Genomic DNA, 26970 nt, shown 5'->3' with positions numbered 1-26970 from the left:
GCTTATTTTATTGTTTTGTGTCGTTTTTGGGGGGCTGCTGGTGTGGCCTTTTGCCCAGGGGTGGTGGTGCATGGACTGAGTGTGCCTGTGGTGTGGTCTCACTCTCTTTAATGTAAACATCATGGATGGCATTGGATTGTGGTGATTTCTGGCTGTTTTTCTGTTTTTTGGGGGTGTACTGTTGATGTGGACTGGCCATGTGGGTGGTGGTGGTGGCCATCTTGAGTGCTGGCTGGTACAGGCAACATGTGCTTGGGGTGTAAGGGGCCATTTTGAAGAGAGGCAGTGTCTGAGGCATGCACTTATTTTGCCTACTTTTCATCCATTATGCCCAGGGGTAGTGAGTGTTGCATGGGCCTAGTGTTTCTGAGGGGTGTCTTCTTGAATTTAAACACCATTGAGGCCATGGATGGGCTGGGATTGTGCTGATTTTATTGTTTTTTGTCGGTTTTTTGGGCCTGCTGGTGGGGCCCTTTGCCCAGGGGTGGTGAGTGTTGCATGGGCCTAGTCTTTCTGTGGGGTGTCTTCTTGAATTTAAACATAATTGAGGCCATGGATGGGCTGGGATTGTGCTTATTTTATTGTTTTTTGTCGTTTTTGGGGGGCTGCTGGTGTGGCCTTTTGCCCAGGGGTGGTGGTGCATGGACTGAGTGTGCCTGTGGTGTGGTCTCACTCTCTTTAATGTAAACATCATGGATGGCATTGGATTGTGGTGATTTCTGGCTGTTTTTCTGTTTTTTGGGGGTGTACTGTTGATGTGGACTGGCCATGTGGGTGGTGGTGGTGGCCATCTTGAGTGCTGGCTGGTACAGGCAACATGTGCTTGGGGTGTAAGGGGCCATTTTGAGGAGAGGCAGTGTCTGAGGCCTGCACTTATTTTGCCTACTTTTCATCCATTATGCCCAGGGGTAGTGAGTGTTGCATACTTGCATGTCCCTAGTCTTTCTGTGGGGTGTCTTCAATGTAAACATCATGGATGGCATGGGATTGTGCTCATTTTTCTGTGTTTTGTCGATTTTTTGGGGTGTATAACTGAACTGATGTTCCTCTGTCTTCCATTGCTTTTAGGTGCACAAGAAGACTCAAGAGAACCACCAGTGCCAGGAAGAAGTCCTGCAGCGGTGTGTGTGTGCAGCATAACGTCACGCGACGTCACGTCTGGACACAGAACCCTCTGCAACTCGTGCAACTGCTGCCTGCTGACCTGCTCTGAAGAAGATGGCCCCAAAAAAAGTAACCCGTAGCTCCTCTAGCAAGAAAGGTGCCAGTAAGGAGCAGAAGAAGCAAGTTACCAAGGACACTGGTGTGCTGCCCGCCCCTTTTTTTGGGAGTAAAAAAAAAAGTATGCCTGCAGCAGCAGCAGCGGGATCTGCTGGGGACCAAGCTGGCAGCAGCACCCCCGCTCCATTGGGCTCAGTGCCACCACCACCACCACGCCAACTTAAGTCCAAGCCCTTGAGTGCTGCAGAGGCAGCCAGTATAGTTCTTCAATCACCATCGACCAGTGATGTTGGCTCATCGCAAGAAAGCAGCAGCAATGTCCCTCAATCAACACAGGTTATTGTAGCTCATCTGACGAGTGTTGAACAACCACAGCCGCAACAACAATCACATGTGCAAGTACAAGCCCAAGTACATGTGGAAGGAGAGGCAGCGCAAGGAGATGCGCAAGCAGAGGTGCATGGAGGGTCACAAGTGCCCACAATAGTTGTTCCTCCCGAAGTAGGGGCACATCAGGAAATCGACAATCAAGGCGAGGTATCATTTGAGGAAGCCACTCCTCCTGATGATCCTTCATTGTCTTCCACACCCCTAGCAAGGAAGAGATCAAGGGTGGTGTCTACATCTTCTTCAAGCACACCTCCTTCTGATGATACGGATCAAACTTGGGAACCAGCACCACAGCCGTCTGAGAGTGAGGCACACCATGATCCGACAAAGGTAGTTAAGCGTAAAAGGAAGCTCGTCCAAAGTCTCAGAGTTATGGAGTGTGATGAGTCTCAACAAGAAGTGGCGGATACTGCTGCTGATGAAGACTCTGCCAACGACGACCCAGTCATCATAAAGGTCACTGCAGCCCCAGCGGGCATGCAGCAAACAGACATTTTGACCCTAGCCCGAAGAGCTGCTGAGCGTGATGATGATGATGATGTTGTCGATGAGGAGGCAGTGGAAACACCACAATCATTGGAGTTAAGTAGTACACCAACTCGTCCCGCTTCCATATTTCTTTCTGGCAAGAAGAGACCTCCGTCAACCTCGACCTTAATTAGTGGTGGTGAAAGTGCAAAACGTACAAAAGTTGGGCAATCCAGATCCTCCACTTCATCTGGCATTAGCTTCATGACCACCAACACCAGTATCGCCGCCTCCTCCATGTCCCACAGACACTTCAAGTCCCCAGTTTGGGACTTCTTTACTGTTTGTCCAAAAAATCCAAAGTTTGCCATTTGTACCATTTGTAAGCAAGCAGTTAGTCGTGGTAAGCCAGGTACCAACTATGGTACCGGAGGCCAGAGAGGTCATCTTAGGAGACAGCACACTGTCAAATGGTTTGCGCACCTAGATGCGATCAAGAAAGGCCAAATTCAAGGAAACGTTGATGTTTCATCTGATGATGACGAGCAGGAAGAAGACGTGTCAAACACTTCCCTTACACCCAGTACCCCTGTCAGCAGCACCCCCAATGTGAGGCACACTAAGAGTGTTGGAGCGAGTGAGACACCAACGCACAAAAGTTCACCAGCGAGCAAAATTGGGTCAACGAAGTCATTATCAGCCCGTAAATGCTTGGTCCAGGGCAACATTAGAACAATGCTTACTTCAGACGTGCCATATGAATGCAACCACCCACTGACGCGTCTGTATAACACTAAGCTGGCTAAAATGCTAGCTGTGGACCTTCTACCTTTTTCTTTTGTAGAAGCGGTAGGTTTTCTTGAATTAGTGGCAACGCTCTGCCCTAAATGGAAGGTTCCGAGCCGGTTCTATTTTGCCAGAGTTGCGGTTCCAGCACTACATGAAGATGTGCTGGAGGCGATTGGGGCAGCTTTGCAGAAGAGTGCTGTTCACACAATACATCTGACAACAGACATGTGGACCAGTGGCGCAGGCGCTGATTACATGTGCATCACTGCACACTGGGTCTCTTTTTCAGGTGTTAAAGCAAAGCTAAACGCAGGTGTTGACCCGGACAAAGTTTTCAAAGCTGCTCGGAAACATGCAACACTAGCCATGTTTGGCTTGGAGAAAAGTCACACAGCAGAAAACCTTTTGGAAGAGTTTAACAAAAAGGTCTTGCAAATTCTATCCCCCCTAAAACGCAAGATTGGTTATGTTTCCACGGATAATGGCGCCAATGTAGTTAAGGCCATGTTTAAGGGTGACCATTTTAGAGTGCCGTGTTTGGCGCACTGTATCAACCTGGTAGTTCAAAAATTCTTGAGTGATAAACAGAGTCCAGCGTTCGAGGTAATGGCCACCTGCCGCAAAATGTGCAACCATTTCAGCCATTCTTTTAAGGCCCGGAAGCATCTGCGGAGACTGCTACTTCAACGTGGAATGCCAGTGAAAGCACTCATCCAGGAGGTGGCAACACGTTGGAACTCAACCTTCTACATGCTTGAGCGTCTGTATGAGCAGTATACGGTACTCGATCACTATTTCTTCACAGAGGCTACATCTCAGAAGGAGGACATGCGGATGGTGCGGCGCAATGGGACATAGTTAAAAGCCTGACAGACATGCTTCGTCCTTTTGAGTTCTTCACACGTGCAGTCAGCCAGGAGGACTGTAATTTGGGAAAAGCTATCCCATTGTTGTGCATGCTGGAGCACCAACTGATGGCGGTGTCTTCTGAGTTTGAAAAAGATGAAAAAAAAAAAGACCATTTTATTTTGTCTGAGAAATTATTAGAGCGCCTACGTGGCGATGAACGTCTTAAAATGATCAACTCAGAACAGCATTACATTTGTGCTACTATTCTGGATCCACGCTACAAAAAGGCGCTGGCAGGCGAAGCATTCTTTCCTTTTGCTGATGCAGATGTTCAAAAGTACAAACATTGGTTAGCCTGGTCAGCCAAGAGGTTTGAAAAAGAACGGCAGGTTATTGAAGGAGAAGCCAGTACATCAGCATCAGCAGGCCATCCCCAGTCACAAGAATCCACTTCTGCACCTGTGGCTGGGGCACAAGTGACCTCTCAGCCGTTAAAGACACCGGCAACTGGATCATCTGCACCACACACAATGACAACACTAACAGTGGCTGCGGAGGAGGATTGGCTAAGTTTGATGGGGTATGGTTCTCGAAAAAATGTCACAGGCACAGCAAAAAGTAAGCAAAGTGGAGGAACAGTTGATGATGACCTTGAGTCGATGGTGCAGGACTATCTGAATGACTCAACAGAGGTCTTTCTTAATGATGAGCCATTGCAGTATTGGCATGGAAAAAAACAATTGTGGCCACAGCTCTTCAACCTAGCTATAAACTATTTGTCTTGCCCACTCGCAAGTGTGTCTTCTGAACGTGTTTTCAGTGCTGCTGGTGGCATTGTAACTCCCAAACGGAGCCGCCTCTCGCCCAAAAATGTGGAGCGGCTGACAATGATCAAGATGAATCAGCACCTCATACCACCAGATTACAAAGTACGAGAAAGCACGCCGCATGAAGACGAGGAGGACGGCAACGTAGATGAGGGGATTTGTTCTCTGTTCGGTGGCACTGACCTCATCCAGCCTGAATTCGCAGAGTATGATGACGAAATCTTGTTCTTATTCCCTGACACCGAGCCCTGAAAATGAGACAATCAATCAAGAACTTTCTTTTTCGTCCTTATTCACTTTTATTCCTGTGTGCTTTGTGTCTCTCTTTCTTTGTTTTGCACAGTTAATTTAATTCAAACTTTAATCACCTAATCCCAAAAACAAGACCATCATCAGAACTGTCTTCACTTGTTTGCTTATTGATTTGAAGGTGCCGCAGTCTACATTCCTCAGGTTCACAAGTTCTGAAGAACATGCTCCTCTATCCTCCTCCTCCAGACTGCGATTTCCCTCAAAGCAGAGTGCTGGATTACGCCCAATGAAGAAAGACTCAGCACTTGTGGGGGTGTTGTACTTCTTTGCGGGTGAGTTGACGGATTTGGGCCCATTGCTGTGAAGCTCTAATAATGGACAAAAGTGTTTTGGACCAAATATGAGGTGGAAATTTCTTGCCGTTTTTGCTGACTTGCTTGCCTTTGAGGTGCTCTTTGGCGGGGTTCCGGGTGTTTGTGGGTAATTTTTGGTGTCTGGGAGCACTGCTGCGACAGTCTAATCTTGATTGCATTTGCTTTTCAGGAAATCCGTGGTGGTAAACAGGAGTTATGATGATTGATGATGATGATGAGTGACCTAGCTGCACAGCGCCGCGTTTGGACCGAAGGCTGAGAGATATTGTAAGTATGAGATTTAGCTTTTTCGCTGTTTGGGGGTGTTGTCGGGTGGTTTTTTCCGGGTGGGTTGGCGGGTCTTGCCTGGGGCATTCCTGGGAAGGTCTAATACCGGATAGAAGTGTTTTGGACAAAATCCTGAAGGAACAGCCTTTTTTTTGCTATTTCTTCTGTCATCTTGCTCAATGTAGCGTTTTGGGGGGCTTCCTGCTGTTCGTGGGTGGGTTGAGGCCGGGGTCTCTGTCGAAGCACTGCTGCGACAATCTAATCTTGATTGCATTTGCTTTTCAGGAAATCCGTGGTGGAAAACAGGAGTTATGATGATTGATGATGATGATGACCTAGCTGCACAGCGCCGCGTTTGGACCGAAGGCCGAGAGATATTGTAAGTATTAGATTTAGCTTTTTCGCTGTTTGGGGGTGTTGTCGGGTGGTTTTTTCCGGGTGGGTTGGCGGGTCTTGCCTGGGGCATTCCTGGGAAGGTCTAATACCGGATAGAAGTGTTTTGGACAAAATCCTGAAGGAAACATCAGTTTTGGCACTTTTTGTAAGTTAGGGTTCGTTAGGGTTAGCCCTAGCAGCAGGATTGCATGTGTTTCGGGGGGTTCTATTGCAACGCAGTTCTGGTGTTGCAGAGCACTGTTGGAGCGATGCTGGCTATGGATACTTTTGCTTGCTTGCAAGTGGTTTGAATACAATCCACGGTCTGTATTTGGGCCTACTGTTACTTTCAAAGTACGTTTTGTAACCATTTTTCTGCTAGGCATCGTTTTTGGAGATCTGATTGGGGTTCTTCTACATTTTTGCGACTGGCTTTAGTAAGGGTCTTGGTGGGAGCATTGCTGGGAAGGTCAAATTTTGTTCTAAAACACAGTTTACAGTACACCTACCTTGAGGGGAAAGATCCGCTATAATATTTTGGCCATACTTATTTATCCTTAAAAAGGTGACTCAGACAGAGCACGCAATTTCAAAAATATTGTACTGTCTATTAGGGAAATCAAAGTGTCACATTTTGAACCACACAGCGTACATACCTTTTATTTATTTATCAGTGGTATTGTAATAGCACTTCCTGTTTTCCGTTCAATAATTACAGGCCGGGTTTCAGTCAACATCCGCCAGGCAGGCAGTGGACAGGGTGTCTTCTGTCAGTGGTGGTCACCAACATTGATGGACGAAGCGTCAGCTGGAATGGAGGAGTGCCGCCAATAAGAGGAATTGTTTGCTGCATGCAACTTACTTACCAAATTCAAGGACAACTCCAACAACATACGCAATACAGATACAGTATCCATTGTTTTATTCTATGAGTGTGACTGCATGTGCTTAGCTTTACTTTGTAACCAAAGATTGTCTTTATCTTCAATTATTGTTTGTCCATGCTCTGCTTTTTTTTTCTTCTCTCAACAAAACCTACCCAAAAAGAAACCCCCATTCCCATCCATTTTACAAACCCTAACCCTCTTCCCCCGGGCTGTGTTGTTTTGCTTGATGTCTGACTAAAATGACATCAATAATTCCACACACTTGCTGGGGAGGATAAGGTCATAGCAACAGGCTGGTGAAGGAATACGAGGATATCTTCTAGACTTACTCAGCTTCAGTACTATATCTTCTAGTAGTAGTAGCCAATGTCAAATAAATTCAACGCAAGTACTAGTTATACTTGCAAGCAAATACTTTACCATTTGTTAGGCTACATTATGGCACTGTTCTGTCTGTCACCTGCTATATTCTCGATCGTACCGTAACCGTTGTAATGCTACAGTAAGGACAAACAAGGTTTCGTTTTCTTTTTTTCCATAGGCATGCAACTGCCACTGTGTCACACCACTAGTACCACCGCAATGAGGAAATGTCACCCGCCCAGGATTGACAACGTTAATCCCCATTTCACGTGGAGCCAGCCCTGGGCCTAGCCCTAATTTCTAACACAAATTACAGGTAAGATAAGCGTTTGGTGGGAGGTAGTATAATGGAGTATTATTTCGGAGTAGACAAGAGATTGACGGTTGTACTACTAAAGTCCTACGACTGTTCAGGAAAACAAAGTTACTGTTACACCCCCGCCCCCCACCCACCAGACTGAAAAGCAGTAAAAAACAGGTATGGTCAGATAAAGTTTAAAAATATATTTATGTAGCCCTAACAAAATAATCTCCCTCACCCACCCTAACCCCAACGATTGTCTTTGAAACGTCCCAAAACGATCCCAACTCCCAAATCCCACCCCCCAAAAGTCTATAAAAAAAGGGCAAGGGACACTCCACTACTGGAGGGTGCTGGTGCTGGTGCATTTTGCGGCATGGGCATCATACTCCTTGCGGAGGGTGGCAAGCTCGGAGCGGAGGCCCTTAACCAAGTTCTTATACTTCAGGACCTCCTGCTCCAGGTTGGACATTCGGACTCGTAGGCGGCGTTGGCGTTCCTTGCAGCTCCTGTGGGGGGCAGCTGGTATTTCTGTTGCTTGGCGGTGGCGGTTGTCTTTGTTAGCCCGGCTCGGTCCCGCTGGCTTAGTCACGGAGGAGGATGCAGTGGTCACAGTCGAGGATGTTGTTGTTGCCCCGCTCGACTGCGTGTCCTCCTCCTCCTCCAGGGCCACCAGCCGCCGATATTCGGCGACAGTGGCCTCCAGCCTCCGTTGCCGGGCCATTCTAGCCTGCTCCCTCCGTGTTGTTGATTTGGAAGGAGCAACTATATGAAGAAAGAAAGACATAGTCTGTAACCAATGCTCCTTAGCATTAATAACACAAAGTGATTGAGCCGAAAGTTGGGTCACAGTACAAGTAGCAAATTGAAAGCACAGTACATAACTATTGAGGACAGTATCTATGTAACCTCCCACTTCTGCATCCTTGCTCTAACATTAGTGGTAGTTTAATGAACAAATTCTACGACCACTATTGACTTCCATTACAGTCGACTATGACAGTACACCAGTCTTATTCTTCTTCTTCTCTCTTGTTTAGGGAAATTGGTACGTTATCTTATGCAAGCCGGCAGAATGACATGGACAGCACAGTGAACTTGCACCCGAGAAAAAAAGTTGCACACCATGATGAGTGAGACAGACTTGCGTTACTGTACCGGTCCAGTACATGCAGGTGGTGAAGCTATTACTTTTCTATTACGGGTGGCACTGAGAATACTCTGTTACAAGGGCTACTGCTTAATTAATTTACCTTTCACCCTACAGTGCAAATGAGTACTAGAAAAGGAAAATGAAGAAGCTAACTAATTTGATTATCTATCACTTCACATGGGACGTATTTGATGACATATGGGATGACTTTAGGTGCTTTGCTTAATATTGAGTGAACAGTGATACACCCACACATGAATGACGTACTACAAGTAAACTAAAGTTATTAAGAGAGGTACGGAGTGTCCACCGTAATAACCAGATATATGCTGTGATTGCAGACGCAATACAAAGTACTGCTACTATTCATGGTAGTATTGGACACATTTACAATTTCTTTTCCTTGCCTTCCCTGCACTGGAACGGACGTGCGGGTGCGGTGGTACATGCTCTTCAAGGTAACACTTACTTCATCTGGCGACCATCTACTCTCTCTAGATACACATGTGCTATCTAAGAGTCAGAGAATACCATGCTCCAGGCATCCATTCAGTCAAAGTATACGCACACATACAGTTTCTGTTTCACCCACCCAGGCTGCTGTCCTTCCACCCATCCTTGCTTCATCATTGACCCAGCCATGCACCATACCATATTCTTTCCTTCCCAGCCACCTCGGGGGCCAAGCAAACACATATCGTTCTTCTTTGCCAGCCATCATACAAGTTCGCGTCCCACTTACTTACACCCTTCTTTCGCTTTTCGTTCATCCCATCCATCACGTTCGTCTAAGAACTTATTGGGATTCTTCTCACCAAAAACTTCACAGCTAAGTCGAAGTACATTTCGAGGAGGCTACTACCTGGTTGATTTGTAATACACCCGTGCAGAAAGCACACTATGCAGTCTTCAATCTCAATAAGTAAGGAATATATAGCTTACCTGTTTCCGCCACCACCGTTTGAACCCCCACAGGACCGTCCGCCGGCTCTTGATCCGCCTCCTCCCCAGAGTCCGCCGAGTCCTCGCCCAACACAGCCACCTCCGCGCTGGCCCCGTCACCAGATGTTACACCTACAAAGTACATTTAAGAATGTTAGAATACACCACTCACTACTATATAATATTTGGTCTAGGAGAAATGTTAAAAAAACTGAATACAATGTAATAATTTGTGACTGTCTACTCCAAAGTAAAAATGTCCCATTTTCCAGGGAAGGCTGTTGTCTTGCTGCACTTTTATGCACAACTGATGAATGCTTGCTTTTGATTTTTAACACGCACCACTTTTTCTCCTAACAGACAGAAGCTTGACTCCTAAGAACACGACCAGGATCAAGTTCAAACCAGGTGAGAGCTCGGCTCGACCACAAGAAATGTGTCCAATGAATCGTCAGCACTAACCACTTTTCCGTTTTCAGTTAAATAGTTTTATGACAAAGTAGATTTTAATAAATGTGTTTACTTTTAATAAAGCTTTTAAACTTAAATAGACTCTGTGGTTTTTGTTCCTCCAGACTAGAGTGGATGAGCTAAAGGTTTTGGAATTTTTGCAAGCATGAGTGCCTCTGACACTTCTTGACTGTGCTGTGACTCCGTACTCTCTTGTCCTGCGTACGATAATCTAGAGATCATTGGGGATCAATAATCGGTGACTTCGGGAGCTGAATGACTCTGCCACACTATCTAGTCAGTAAGGAGACAGTGCATAGAGCTATTGCTGAATAGAATGGGAGTCCAATGGAATTGCCAAATGTCCAATCTTAGTTAGCTACACAGACAGACTAATAAGAATAGTCTAGTAATACCACAGGGAGTCATATTCGAGGCAGGATAAGAATTTATATCCAGTCTACAAGAAGTTCAAAGACGATTTAGAAAAAATCGAATGAGGAACGCTAGGAAAAAATAGGTACTCTTTATTAAAATGTAAACTTACTGGGGCCAGCAAAGGAGCCCTCGCCTGCCCGATCCTGGCCTGCATCCTCAGCAACCTCCTCCTGTGTCCTCTTGCCCTTGGGGGGAGCTGATGTACAACATGAAAGAAAGAAAAACCAGAAAACATGGATGAGATTTTTCAACCAAATCAAACATTTCAAAAGAACAATAACAAAATATTTTGGAGAAATAGCAAATAGATAGACAACTATTCCACGGGATCTATCTCATGTGGTATACTACGTTATTCGTATTGCCTGATTTGCGGAACGTTGACTTAGAAAGTTCCTATGTAACTCAATAAACAGACTACTAAAGAGGTTTGCCTAGGCCTGGCACTGCAGGCAGCAGTCCGCAGCACGCGAAGTGACAGACAAAGTCCATCCTGCTTGCAGATCAGTGAATACTCAAACTATCAATCCACCCACCACCGCCACTATTTCTTCTTATAGCCATGTGTCTAAAGGAAGGACTGGACTTCAGTCTGTTGGGGCTGATTTAGAAGTCCCTTGCGGCTCATTTTCCTCCATTGTTGCGTGCCTTTTGTGACGCAGCGGCAGAACAAAAGACTCGCCATGGTGTTGGTGCGGCGTATATATTAAAAAAAACACATATGGGCATATGGGCGATGCATCACGTTGTAAAGCCCTGCGCCATCAGGGGGCGTTCCGGCGCAAGGGAGGGCGTACCTGCGCAGGAACGAATCCTAAAAGTGGCTGAGGGAAATCTACAAGATGTCAATCAGTCACTTTTAGGACAATGATGCATGACTCAAACCCTGCGCGCTTGAAGCCGACGTACGGCTTGATGCAGCATTGGGGAGATAGGGTACCCCAGAGCATTGCTGGAGCTGCGCCATCGTTGGCGCGCAACTCCAGCAATGCGCTGCCTTTACGGCACAGATGCGTAAGGCTTCTGTGACGTTTTGGGCCAATGGGTGGTGGTGGCATGGCACACAATTACTGCCGCATCCCTGCTACTTTGCAGGGATGCGCCGGTAATTGAAAATATGACCCTTAGTGTCTAGCATTACGCAGTTCTTATCTTTACACTACACTCATACATAATTTCTCAGGCCAATGAAATGCTTCTGAACACAACATACAAAACAAAGAAGCATAGTAGCAAGCAAGGCTACTGAGAAGGAGAGCAGTGCACCTGAAATGCATAGAAGATTTTGAAATATAATTTACCTCAATGTAATCGGCAGCATTATTGCTCTTGGTAAAGAACAAAGATTTGCAAATAACAGAGCCGGATAAAACAGAGTAGTAAATGAATAGCTACTACTACTCACCAAGCCCGGGGACCTCTACGCCGAGCGCGTCCAGCAAGTCCCGTTCCCGGTCCATGACATCGGTCCAGCGGTGGGTGGCCTGGTTATATGTGCGCCGGACCCCAGAGAGCTTATACATGGCCCGGCACACCTTCTCCCACCGCTTGCGGCGCTCCCGGATGCCATAGCCAGTCGCGATCTTGCCGCCTCCCAGGATCGTCTTGGGGAGGCGGCGCTGGACGTGGAAGATGAGTGCCGCCACTTCCTCCGCGCTGAAGATCTCCCGCGGGACCACTTGCTCCCCCCTCAAACGCCCGCACGGGAGCCGGGCACGGGGTGCGGGACCCTTCCCCTTCTCAGGGTGCTTCCCGGCTCCCTTTACCATGGTCTGGGCAGAAATACAGTTAAATGATAAACAAGAAATAGAATAGTGAAGAAGAAAAGAAAAGAGTTTAAAAAAGTAGTTTAAAAGTAACTAAAAGCAGCAGAAAACACAAAAATATAGAGCTAGAAAAATAGAGGGATAGATAATAAGTAAAATTAGATCAAATAAACTTCAAACAAGCAAAGGATGGCAGAGATTGAGAGAGGATAGAGAAAGCATGCCCAGAACCATAGCAATGAATGAGAAACAAGATGGCCGCGCCCGTTCACGACCGCGTGGGTAAGTTCGCGCGAGATTTTCCTTGCGAGCACGCGCGAAATTGTACTAGCGAGCAGCACACTTTGCGAGATTACACATAGCGGCCGGAAACGGAATTACGTCTCGCAAACAAGATGGCCGCGCCCGTGTACGACCGATAGGGTAACTTGGCAAACGTATAGCTAGAAGCGCCTCGCGAACACGCGCAAGATCACGCGAACATACACGTCGCAAAAAAAACAATTTTGTATTCGCACGTATTCGCGGCTTCCGAAATCGATTTCGCACGGATTCGCGCCCCAAAAAACGCGCGAAATTGCAGAAAAAACGATTTTAGCTAAACTGAAAGCAATGAGCAGGTGCAAAAGTTCAAACTTAACATTAGTAACATTCAAGGTAGTGCTTCCTGAGGGGCCCCTCCAGAGTTTGCAACTATTCTATGACCCTGCTATGACCCAAACAGCAGGCTCATAGAATAGCTACAAGTAGACCATAAAGGTCCTGTGAAAAAAAATTTCACTGCAACAAAAAGCAAATTACAGATAAGGAAGGAAGCAGGTGCCAGCCAGACTGGAACTTTCAAAATTACTGACACATTAATGACCCACAAATTAATTGATGGCAGTTGAAGAAGGGCAGGTGTGCTTGCTTTTTTCAACCACCATAATCTACAGTGATAAATAAACCTAATGGGTGGCAGTGAGGATGTACCAGAGGGTGGCATGGGTGTCCCAGAGGGTGGCAGTGGTGAAACAGAGGGTGCTGTGAACCTGTGATGATAAACCAGACGTAGAAACAACATAGTCGCGGCCGTTGCGAGCCGAAAAGTAAGTTCGCAATTGTGAACTTGTCCCAAAATCGGCGCGAACACGCGCCAACACAAAAAACGGGAAAATCCGCAAATCCGCTAGAGTTCGCGTATCTTCGCGGATTGCGAATCCGTAAATCCGCAATTTCGCGTACGCGAGATCTGCTAGATCCGCCCATGCTTACTAGTGACACAAATTGTCTCCGATGCGGTCAGGGGCAAGGGGACTTTTACCATACTGTCTGGACGTGCCCCATAACACAGGCATACTGGGCTGAGTTTCTGGGGGAGTTGAGCGAAGTGCTGGAGGTCACTCTGCCGATAGACCCCAAATTGGTGCTGTTGGGCATAACAAACGATGTAGACTTGAGTCGCCCACTCCTAATTTTCGTAGTTCTAGCATTAGTGGTGGCTAAGAGGGACGTTGCCCGGGTGTGGGGGGCCCCCATGCCTCCGAGGTTAGATGACTGGAGAAGGGGCATGGATCTATACATGGCAGAGGAGAGAGTCACGTACAAGGCAAGAGGGTGCCCAAAGACATTCAACAGAGTATGGGGGAAATGGAGACGATATCATGGACTAGATGGGGGATTGTGAATAGGAGAGGAGGGGGTACCCGGCTGCACTGGCTGCGTGTGGGGCGGCTTTGGAATGTTTTCTACACTTTATGGACTCAGGGAAATGTAAGGTACAGTCTTGTCAGGATGACAAGGGGAATATGGGCTGGCGGGAGGAGGGTGGATGGAAGGAGGAATGTGGAGGATGGTTATATGTGACATGCCTGTTATGTTTATGCATTATAAAAAAGCAAATAAAAATATTGTTTAAAAAAAAATAAACACAACGAAAACAAAGGCAATGATAATCTCCAGACAAACGAAGAGAAAAAGTTTATGGCAAGTGACCGTAAACCCATTGAGACCGTTTCAACTTACAAGTACCTTGGATTATGGATCGACCATAAAGGAAGGCAGTCCACCCATATTACAGCAATACACGGCCTGGCACAATCCTTTAAGGTTGCCTTTTTTAGAGAAAGGAAAGCCATGTGCTCACCCCATCTTACTCCTCTAATTCAAGCAATAGGGACAACATTTCTACGGTCGGTATCCCATGGCACTATAGCCCTCAAAAGAGAAGATGTCACTATGGCTAGATAGAGCCCAATCAGCCTGCTTCCGCAAAGTTTTCCTCTTACCTTCTTCCCCTTATGATGTGCAAATTCGCAAGGAATTTAACTTGGCATCTCAAAAGTGGATACTCAAAGTAAGATTCATATCATCCTGCCTAAAGGCCAAACAAGCATGGGAAAACTCATTAAAGAAAAACATCTGTCTAATGATAAACAATCCTGGGTTATCTTGGCATAATTTCCTTACTCATTCAGTTGAAACATTGGAAGTCCGTGAAATATGGGCCGCCCTAATACCCATTCCGACGGCAGCAAAACTTTTAATAAAACAAGCAAAGTAATGTCAGAGGTCAATGATGCAACAAGCTTGAAAAAAGTAAAGCACGGAAGCTGGACTTTAAAATTATACAATAGCAGAGGCTTACCATACTATCTGCCCTCCCCTTAAAGCCAACAATGAGGTGCCAACTAATGAGGCTACGATTCGGTTTTCATCCCCCTATTGGCATACAAGTATGGACAAGGTTATAAAGAAGAATCGCTAACTCATATATTATGTATTTGTGAGACACTGCACCCATTAGGAATGTATTGGCTTCGCCCCATCTGGCGTATTTTAAATATTCGGACATGCCAGGATGCCTTGGTAGAATGTTTGAAGGGTGATTCAGCACAGTTGGCGGCACGCTTTATGAAATTTCTGATGGCTGTAAAGGACATTTTGACCTCTGAAAAATGTATAAAACCATAATGTTCAACCCGCTATCATCTTTCTTAATCCTATTACTATAAACACCCAATTAAAAAAAACAAAAAAAATTAATAATAGATTGCTACCTTGTTACATTTCATTTTTAACATTGAAACCCATGCACTTTATTTTGTACATCATCTAGCGAGATTGCAATGATTTTAATTAATAGTGCAATAAAAATGTAATCTAATCAATTGAATTACGCCTCATCTTCAATAACCACTTTTTAAGGCCTCACAGTGACCAAAATTGCCGTTCTGATTACTTTTTCTCCTACTCAGTAGCTTGTATTTTGCCTGATTTCGAGTATGAAAATGACTCTAAACACTCACGTTTGTTAGAAGGAAGTGCAGGATTGCTGAAGCGCTTACCTAGGTGCTCGCCCCATTCAACCACTCTCCCTCCCCTCTCAGTGTTCAGTTTCGATTTGGAACTGAAAGTCCCGACTCCCGATTCCAGTGGAGGACGTTGAGGACGTGTTGACGTCACACGCCGTACGACGCCGGAGAGAGTGCACGAACACGAATTTCGTCTTCCGGTGACAGGGGGAACCTGCGAACGAGTATCCTTCGCTGTGGCCAGTCCCGCCGGATCCCACTGCCCTGCTGCCCCATCTGACCGTGCCCGCATGCCCCCCCGCTGCCGCATTTCACCATCTTTAGTGCGGCTGCTGTGAGGGGGGAGAGCACGGAGGCCGGAGGACTACAAGTCCCAGCTATCTCTGCGACAGGAAGCCGCCCACAAGGGTAGCGTGCCTGGAGGTGCATAAAACAACGTGTCATCACCCGTGTTGCGGGAGCGCGCGGGAGCGTCCCGGGAGAAGCCGCTGGCCGGACCTGGCTGGGCTGGGCCCCCCCTTTTGTCATCTATGCTTCAGATCGGGTAGGAACACTTGATTGACTAAGACTATTAACAATTTGAGAAGGTGGACCTTTCATCGTCGCAGGAAAGAACTTTCAGTGTATTTAATCTGAGTGACATTGACCTAGATAAGAGTAGGGATAACGGTTTAGTCCTATTACCCTTCTCTCACATTCGTATATTATTTACTGTATCTGCAATCATTCTCCTTTTAACTGTTTCACATTGGATCCCACTTTTTAAGTCCAACTGGAACATTGGATATCCCGGAGGTTGTAGACCAGCACTAACCGTTTAAGTAACCGCTAAAATGGGGAAAAGAAAGTTGCCAAGTCCTAAGGGGAGTAGACCTAACACTGAGAAGCAACAAACATTTTTAAGCTACCTAACTGGGGCAGTCGATATCTTGGACAAACAGATACATCAGTTGAAGAATCCATAGTGGGGTCGACATCCAGCTCTAGTCAGGTACCACCATCAAGCGAGGATTCAATAAAATCAGTGGAAAGGGAGGTGAACAACATATTGGTGAACGGTTGTATTCAACCTCCTAGCGAAGAAATTGAACCACTGGGAGATGATTCTCCTACTCAACCACCCCAGAAAAAGTCTTGAAAACCAAGATCCAGGGCTCCTAGCACTTTACCTGCTCAAAAAGAACCGAGCATTGTATTAATGCATCAACTCCCAGAAAGAATAGTTTCTAATAAGAGAGTGTTAGACACTCAAAAGAATCACAACAAGAAAAAAACAGCTACCCAATCCCCCAGTAGCACCGAGCCACAGGATGGCCTAACCAACCTGACGGCCCTGGTGGAAAGATTAGATTCCTATCTGCGTTTAAGATTAGATCAACTAACTAATAGAGTAGCTGGAATAGAACGAATTCTAATCTCACAATAACATAATACGCTTCCTCGATTAGCAGCAGACCCAAGGTCAGGCCAAAACAAAACTGCGCAGCCACTCAATCTAGGAGCATCTTTAAAGGGGGGACAAATAAATGTATGATCAGATGCAGCTATATCCCCGTTACCAACAGTAGTTGTGCGGCACTCAAATCAAGTAACCCAAAGAACTGATCACAGTTCATCTAGATTTAGAGTCGCCCGTTCTGATACTCTAACACAGGGAATCAGATCGTATCCATTAATGCCCCAAAATCAAAACTCACTCATTCAAGGTCACATTACTGTACCTGTTCAGGAGAAAAGAGAATCAGATTCACACATACATCTCCCACCAGGAGTAACACCCTATACAATAGTTTTGGGAAATGTACCTCCAAACTCCCCCCCAAAAGAAGAATCCTGGGAAGCCCTAAAAAATAAATCGCTTCACTGGTTAAGCAATAGAACGGGGCTGACCGCCCTAGTATTCAGTGAATTTAAAATGATAAGAAGAGTAAAATGGTTGGGGGTAAGGGAGAAAGACTTGAAAGGAGACTGTGTGATCATCATGTTTAGATCACCATATTTAGTGAAAGAAATCCTGAACCGTGAACATAACCAGTTTTCAATACTGGCAGGCATTATGGTATTACCGTTAGGCTATTTTTACCCCCCCCACAGAATGAAGTTCCACTCTAATATTCCGCAAACACAACACAACTTTCAGTGGTCACATCAGCTAGTCCCCACATTTAATAGATACAACATATTGTCAGGGTTAGATGAGAATTAATGACTGTCCTTAAGAGATCAAAACATAGCAACCCCACTTACACTAAGGGAAGTCCCCACAAAAGATTATCAGACAAGAGAACCGATACAAAATACGGACTCTCTCGACAGCCTAACTGATTCCATTTCACCTATCCACAACCCAAGAAATATGTCAAACAAGGGAGGCAAGGAAGATGCCAGAGGGAGGGGAGTTGACCAACAACTTTATATAACTGATCCAATACATCCAATAGTTCACCCCGTAACCAACAATCACGTTTCGAAGTCAGATGGGGACGATGTGATACTGGACATTATTTTTTGGAATGTGGCCGGCCTAAAAAACAAACTGGAAAACGACAACTGGATAACGCAAGCAATGACACATAACATTATAGGTATTCAGGATTCATGGCTCTGCTCCCCAGTCCATCTACAGGGATACAGAACATTTTTTTCTGGAGCAGTCCCATCTCCATCGGGAAGAGCAAAGGGAGGCTTAATAACATACATTTCCAACACTCTGCCAATAAGCAAGATTGACGTGGTGAAGTTGCAAACAAACTAACAAGTTATAATGCTAGTCCATAATGCTAAGTTAATTTCTGTTTTTATTAATTTCTATAATAATTTGCACCCTTCTGAGTTAACTGATGTTTTAAAACAGATAGCAAATTTATTACAGGATTTACTGCAAAAACATAGTAAGAAGCATATCTTATTGATTTGGGGTGGGGATTTTAACTTGACTTTGTGTAAAGACAATGGAACAGGTAATTGTGGAATCAAGGATGGGGCTGGGCATAATTTTACGCACTTTTCCCATTCCTCCAATGGCGATTATATGAATGAAATAATGGCACTAATAGATATAGGTTTTGCCAATGAAATTGGTCGTATTCCAGTTACGTTTACAGCAACCTTTAACGGAAGAGGTTCTAATAATGTCATAGAGTACATACTTATTTCGAACAGTATGGGCCCAAGAATAAAAAAATGTAAGACCATAAAGAACCCAGTTAGTGACCACTTTCCAAATACAGTTAGGATCAGCTTAAACTTAATGAGTATTCAATAAAATGGGGAATGGTCGACAAAGATTTGCTAACGAGCAAGGTGTTAAAGAAAGCAAGACAGGAGGTGCTCACTTGCTTAGACCAGTCTGCTACTCCTGAAATGATATTGGCAAGTTACGATACCATAACAAGAAGAGCTAGTCTGCAAAAAGAAATCAAAAGAGCACCCTAAGAGAGGTTGGTTTAACTCTGCTTGTACAAAAGCGTACAAAAAACTTAAGATCGCCTTAGCTAAAGAATCGAGGGATAGAAATGAAATAGCTGCCCGTATGAAAACTTACAAACTGGCACAAAGGAATTATAAATCCCAGATTGTAGTGTAGTTCCTATTATCCCAATAGGCTCTGCGCATTGGAATAATACCTTCAATAGTATAGGCCTAGACCAGACGTTAACTAGGTCTACTACTGTCGATATTAGACTTAAAGTTTTGGGTTTGCCAGCTAGCTCAGAGTTCACTAGAAACTTTCTCGAATAGGCAAGGAGGAGTTGAACCTCCCTGGATAGACAAGAAGGGATTTAGTTTCTGACAACCATAGAACATGACAACTTTGCTCTCCCCTAATCAAGAGTGTATCTCTAGAGTCATGTGAAAACAAAAGACGACTTATTTTACTCAGTCAGTACGTGCATTCTTAGTCTCACCAGATTGTAGAGAAAAGGAAGAGACAGGCGTGTTCAATAAAAGATGTTATTTATTGATCAGTCTCTTTTCTCATACAAGAGAAATGGATCGATATTATCGCAATACTTATGGTTAAGTAAAGTGCATACAATAAAAGCAGAAGTATAAAATAATACTGTAAAAACATTTATATGGCTTCTAAGCCATATGCAGGTTTAAAATGGATAAAATAGATACATACACATATACATTTGACTAATCGTACTCAACTGGTGTTTCTAACTACGCCTACCCCAGTGTACCTGACCTAAGCCTAATACGTGGGCGGGGATAGAAAGTAACAGTTTAAGTTAAGTTTGTTTTGCCAAGTGACTGACTCAAGAATTCTCTGCGAGGGGTTATTCAGTTCTGTACCTGGAATTTAGGATGAATGAGGGATGGTATCTCTCGTCTCTGCTCTCGATATTCCAGGCTGCCTGCGAGGGCTACCCGGAAGCGCCGGAGCTGGATTTCTCGGCAGGAGAAAGCAGCGTCTCGTTCTCAGCGCGTCAGGAAGGCGGGGCTGCGCCAGCGGGGTCTGCTCTGCTCTGGGCTTCGGCAAGTCTGGCTGCTCCGATCTCGTCACCACCGCGTGTGTTTGCATAGGGCAATATCGGTAATATTTATACCTTTAAGGTGCCGAGATTGACGTAAGGATGGACATAGATACGTCAATAAGGATGTCATACGACTTGGTCGTTAGCACATTCTTTTGCTGAAGTTCTCGGTGAAATCAAAACAATGGCCGCAGGGTTTTTCCCAGGTTGTCATAGGTTTGATTTGTTTTGAGAACTCCGTATGCCTTATCAGGGGCTGGAGGAATATCGCTTGTCTAATTAGATGGCAAGCGTTATGACCTAATCAGATAACACGTTCCTGTGCCGTAGTGTGGCTTAATCAGATAACGGTTTCTGCATCATGGGGGTTTTCTGCCTCATGGGATGGCTGCTAGTTAACTTGTTAACCAGAATAGGGTCAGGAATAGGGGGATCGATACAGAACCTATAGGAATACATCACACCCACTCCACGCTAACTATGGACATATTTACGAATCTAGGCATAGTAAAACATACTGTAGAGTATTATGTATACCTTACCACCCCAAAATACATAAAATGCTTTTTGAAATTATCAAATATACGGAAAAAATAGTCACATGTATTATATGCACTCAAGCTGTAGAATAATGCTAAAGTAATCACGCATTTGTATACATTATTGCTAATTGGTATATGAGAATTTACACATGAAATGGCTCTTAATACAGAAGAAAGGTTCGAGACCCTTCCATCACAGAATAAAAATAATTATGAACATACCAGCGGGCAGCTAATGTCTATAAACTATCTAAGATTAGAAATTTTAGTTCTCTAAGAATAGTTCTTACTCTAAGCAGAAGATAAGTGTCCCGAAAAAATATGGAAAAATATTTTGGGGCTGCTGAAAAAATTGCTGTCCGTGAACTGGAGGGAAAATTGTTCATGGTATTTTGCTATTCTAGTTGAAGGCCAAATTCAGGGAACGCCGTGTGCGAGCTTGCTCAAAAGTCTCTATTTCTGCTCTGGTGAGAACATCATATCATTTAGACTGTCGAAAAAGCTGTCAACAGCTTCCTGGGAGAGTTCCACTAACTCGGAAAAAGGTGTAACCATGCATTCGTGCGCATGATTGTCTCCATTGACGTTTTGATTAATATTGCTGACAGAAGGTCGTACCTGATCGATGCTGCTTTCATCTGGAACTTCACTACCCCTTAATCGTAGTGGTGAGGTTTCCACGAATGCCGTCATCAGGATTGGTAGCCTTTGAGGGCAGCACAAAGCATGAGCCTTTATTGGACTCAACAATGTTTCTGCATCCATTGGCGCATCTAATTGTAGCGTCAGACAGGTGTCCAACACGCATTCTTCTCCGCATAGCAGGCACCTTAATACAGGTAAAACACATCGATGCCACATTGGTCGAAATGAAAGAAACCAAGTCATGTTCAGGTCTCTAAGCCGGGAAAGTCCCAGGATTTTTGATATCCGGTCCCGGTATCCAATGGCTCGGATTGTTTCTTCCCTTGTCGCAGGTGTTTTGTCTGTGACACGGTTTGCCATATCGAAATATAAGGACTAAGAATAGAATTCCTGCAATTAGTCCCAAAATGAGGGGGAGTCCGCCAAAAATCGAATGGACGAAATCTGGAAAAATAGCCAGTATGGCTATGAATGGTGTTAATGCCATCGAAAATACTGTCTTAAATACTTTTGAGACTCCACTGGTATCAGAAATATTTAAGATTTCATTCAGGATTTCTGAGAAATGTATGGGGGAATTAGTTGATAATAAGGAGTGAATCTCTGCAGTCGTCCTTGCGACTAGGAGATCATACGTTTCTTTTGATGACGTGAGCCTGGTTGGCGTCTGAAGAAGCACTGTTTTCATTCTGCTTAAAGTGTCTATTCGAATAGAAGTAATTTTCAAGTTGGGCCATGCCCTTGCCTCCCTGTCTGGAAAAGAGCTGGGGAACAATGAGTGTCCACAGCACATGACCTTCGCAGTCGTAGTTACGAGATAAGGAGTCCCGGGCATAAGACTACAGCATCTGCGGTCCACAATTAGAATGTAACTCCTATTATAGAGTCTTTGAAAGAATGGTTCTATCTCTGTTGCAGGTGTGCCTTGCTGGTGACATGAAAGGTTATTTGAGTTCCCTTCACAGGCTCCATGCAAACTAATTCCATTACACAGAAGTGTACCGCTTAGTGACATCGCACAGTTATTGCCACTAAGAAACACTTTCTGTCCTTTATTACTGACACATGCATGTGAATAGGGCAAGTTCCATGTTGTCTTAATGTACCCTTTTCCCAATTTTTCGTACATGCCAGCCTGTATATATTTTTGGCAGTATTGAAACCTGAAGGTTGATATTGGAATATTAATTATCCCATGTATTATCCATTCACTGACAGGTCGTTCTGACATTGTCACTGGTAATCTCTCGAGTTTCTCAATGCTCAGGATTGTATAATCAGCACCCTTTTGTGCCATACTGATTTGTTTATCAGTAAGGTTAAAGATATTGAATAATGACGTTGTGTTGATTAAACGCCAAGGCACATAGCCAGAACGCAGATTTTGTAACGTCCAGCCAAGCTGTACAATAGAACGCAATTGAGACTGACCGTGTTGTAACAACAGTAAGTCTTGCGATATTATGTCGATTGCTGAAGACACAATGCTGTCCAAAGAAAAAATTCTGGAGGACAGAGTAATTAACCCATTGTCCACTACAGAAAGTGATTTTTCCAAATTAATACGGTCAATTTCCCGTATTCTTTCTGCTGTCTCAATTTGAGTCACCTTCCAGGCCTCGTTGTATGCTGCATATAGAGAGGCTGCTATGAAACGTTTCTGACGCTGTTTGCGCGGTCCCATAATGAAATCACGCAAGTCAGCACCATCAGTAAGTAAAGTTAGGTGTTGCTTAATTTCTGCCAGTGTGGAAGTTTGTAGCCATTGAAGGCATAATTTGCCCACACTGTAGGTTGTTATTATCCCTGGGCGTTGTCTTTGGGAATATCTAGGGTCTGGCCTGGTCAATTTGAACCCCTGTGTTTTGTTCAGGAATCTGTCTTGACAGTTATTAGTATCTGTGGGCCAGATCAACCACTGTTTCCAATCTGGATGTGTTTTGTTTTGGTTTAATACATAATTTACGTCTATCTCTTCATCTGTAAAGCTATTGCTGTTCATTGTTGTTTTTGGAATAGACGGTTTATTTAAGTCTTTGATTTTGGCTAGGCCAAGACAGGTGGTTTGTTGAACAGTGTCATTTAAAAATATAATTTGTTCTGGGATCATGCAGGCTCTAAACAATGATTCTATACCTTGTACTTGCCATTCTTTTGTACCCCAAACACTTTTTACTTCAACATTTTTGTCCCAATAATCAAAACCAAAAGTATTCATTTGTTCAAAAAAGGAGTCTGAATATATCAATTTTGTGTTTGTTATCATGGTCTTTGTCCCTGTCTTATTTGACAATTTGAAATAAAATGTTTCAGAATTACTTGTGTTAAAACCTGAAAAGTATGGATATTTGTCATAAAAGGTTCTTGAGCTTCCTTTTGGAGGGGTTGCACAATGTTCCCATTGGTTATAATTTAAAACATTTCTAGGTTGTGCAGATTTATGTAGAAAATGGTTACCATAGTGGTTGTAACAGTACATACTATCATAATTTGTCGAACCCTGCAAATAATCATGTTTGGTAAATTTAGCAGACATCACTAAGTCAGACATCATATTATTTATACTTTCAAAGTCCCAATCATCAGCAAATGAGCTTGGTTTTACAAAGTCACTCAACGAGATCTTAATTTGGTGTGGATATTTCAGGATCTCAACCGGACCATAAATTTCGTAGTCAGTGTTGTCCCATGCTACCCCACCCGGTATAGGATTGGCTGTGAAGTTGACTGAAGAAAGTTCTCTTTTCTCGACGTGTGAAGATGTGCGTGGTTTGAGGATCAGGTTGATTTTCTGACTTGCTGTGTCCATTTTAGCATATTTTCCCTCAATGAAGCGTCCCAAAGTTAGTACCATGATGAGCCAAAGTATGAGGATAAATGCACCAAAACCCACCCAGAATTCAATCCATGGAGAAATTTGATATGTTTCTTTCAGTTGTTTCAAAAGTTCTTTAGCTTTATCTTTAAATGTTTTTGTTGATGGCTGTGTTTTTGATTCACTGAGGTCTTCAGAGGAATCATCGAAGTTTATGAAGTAGCCGGATGCAGTTCTGTCAATTGTTCTAATTGCTTCAGGATTATTGTTTCTTGCATATTCGTTTGTTACTTCATTGTAGGTTGGTGTGTCTTTACTAAATGTTTTTATTTGGGTTTTCAGAGGTTTAAGTTCCATTGCATTGTTGCATAGTCCTTGTAGTTGTTCTGTAGGCGTTTCGAATGTGATTAGCCTCTTAGTTTGGACCTCTGTATTGGTAGCAAACCTTGGTGTTCTGCTACTTATCGGGAGTCCACTTGGCCTACTGTTTGTTATCGGCCACATGATTGTGGTTTTACCAGGTCGATGGATACAACTCGGTTCTCCTTTTTACCAGCAAGCGGCGGTAGTACGACTGATCTTGTCCCGTTGATAGACAAGACAGGAACTGCTTTTCTGTAAGAAGGCCCAAATTCCTTCTTTACCGCGATCTTTTCCCTGACTAGATCCCCGACTTTTGGAATCCAGACAGGTCTTGCTGGGACAGGTGGTGGTTCTTCAGTGGTTGATGGCTGCTGTTTCAACTTTATGTTGCTCAGGTCTTTTCTTGTTTCGTTTAAGTCCTGCAAAATAGCCAAACGATCTTTGATATCAAAGCTTTTTTCCTTCACCACTGAAGTCTGACTGTCGAGATCTAAGACTAACATCCTAGTTCCAAATAATAATTCGTACGGACTGAATCCCTTCAGAGAATTTCTTGGCAGGTTATTTAGACTACGTTGGACACTTATTAGATGTTTGACCCACCCAGCTCCCGAACCTAATACCTTTGCTGTTATAGATTGCTTTATGTCACGGTTTTTTCTTTCTACAATTCCGTTCCCCTCAGGGTGAAATGGACAAGAGTACCGCAATGCAATGCCCATGCTGGTCATGGCCTCCTTATAAGCTCGAGAGCTAAAAGCAGGACCCTGGTCAGAATGCAGCACGCCAATTGCGTATGTGCCGATAAAGACTCGCAAATCTTTTATAACAGTTCTGGCGTCAGCCGATCGCTGGGGCCACATCCATATGAATCTCGTACATGAATCCACTGCGACCATGATATATTTATAGTTACCATCCCTTTGTAAGGGACCACAGTGGTCCAGATAAACACAGGCTAATGGTTTATCCGAGATTAGAAGGGGCGTCTGTGCTGGTCGTCTCACCGTTGATACTTTCATTCTTTTACATATTTCACATTCTAGAACATAGTTCCGTGTTTGTCTTCTCATTTGTGGCCACCAGTATCTCTGTTTTAATAATGATACTGTGGCTGAGACGCCAGCATGTACAGAAGCAAGCCCTTCGTGTGCCGCTATGATTAGTCCTAACCTATGTTCCATGTTTGGAATTGCCCTATCCCCCACTCCAGGGATTCGAGCAAAAGGAACATTGTTTGCATCAGTTATGTATGAGTATTTTACTGGAAAGCCTTTCGGGAGTGTTTCTATCGAATCCTTTTCTGTAGCGCTGACAGCCTGTAATATTTCGCTGTCTATTTTTGTTTTTGACCGTGTGATCGCAGCTACGGAAGCCGTTTGCACAGCTGCCTTCGCGGCCTCATCAGCCAATGAATTCCCTGCAACGTGAACGCCATCACGTTGATGACTCAGCGTATGTATCACGTGAGTCTTTGGTAGTTCTTTTTGTAATAGAACTACTTGTTCCCAGAGCATTTTATGCTTGATTGTGCCTCCTTTTGCATCCTTAAAACCATTCTGAAGCCAGATCTGCAAGTATTCATTGTAAGACTGTACGCAATAATACGAATCGCACACTATGAGTGTGGGGAATTCGCGATCGGTATTTTCAAGCGCCATCTTGAATGCCAGTAGTTCAGCTCGCTGAGCTGTACAATCTCCTAGAGATTGTGTTTTAGTGATAGCTGGTTTAAATTTCCCTTCATGCCAGCGACCTTTAACAATCGCGCATGCAGCACTGTAAGCTTGTTTACCCCCTACTGCGGGTTGTGCTGATCCGTCTGTATATATTATACAGCCGTAATGTTCTAGAGGCAGAATTTCGGTCGGCGGAGGACATTCAAATTCATATTGGAGAAAATCTTGTGTCTTTAAGTTAGGATCAAATTCGTATGCCACGTCTGTTGCAGCAAGAGAATTAGCCCACTGTATCCACCTTGGATGTAGTGCTTTAGCATTCGGAATGCTTGCCTTTGTTACCGCCTCTAGGGCTGGTATCGGTGTCACGATTATTATTCGTTTACCTTGTGCCAGGGCTCGTTCTTTTGCTATAGCTGTCTGTGTTGCAGTAAGAATTTTTTCCGTTGGGCTAAATTTCATTTCAGCTTTAGTGTACAAGTGTGATTTGAATGCAATTGGTACCTTTTCTCCCTCATTAGAGGTCAGGTATGTGAATCCGCATCTTCCTGGGATGACTCGAATCACAAGATTGCGTGTGTTATCACGTGTTTCTAATTTTGTTTTAATTAACATGTCTGTTTGTAAGGATCTCAAAGTTTCTGTGTGTATTTGAGTCCAATTGGTTCTTTTAAAATCTGGTTTTATTAGATCATAAAGGGGCTTGACCCTTTCTGCGTAATTTGCAATGTATGTTCTTCCGAAATTTAGGAAGCCTAGAATTGACTGCAGGTTTTTTAGTGTTTTCGGTGCTTGGAGTACGGCACATTTCTCTAGGAAATTGTCAGCCAGGCTTTTGCCTTCACTTGATAATTCATATCCTAAGAACAGGACTGTTAGATGGGCAATTCTAGATTTTTTAAAGTTGAATTTGTAACCCTCTGCTGCGAACCCAAGTATTATGGTGTTCACTCTCTTCAAGTGAGTATCCAAGTCATCGTCTGTTAGGTATATGTCGTCGACATACGATAATGCTTCGTCATCATATGTTTGTAGTA

This window comes from Lissotriton helveticus, chromosome 9 (assembly GCF_964261635.1).
Source record: "Lissotriton helveticus chromosome 9, aLisHel1.1, whole genome shotgun sequence".
Taxonomy (NCBI): domain Eukaryota; kingdom Metazoa; phylum Chordata; class Amphibia; order Caudata; family Salamandridae; genus Lissotriton; species Lissotriton helveticus.
The sequence above is the reverse complement of the archived record's forward strand: the minus strand, read 5'-3'. Positions refer to the sequence as shown.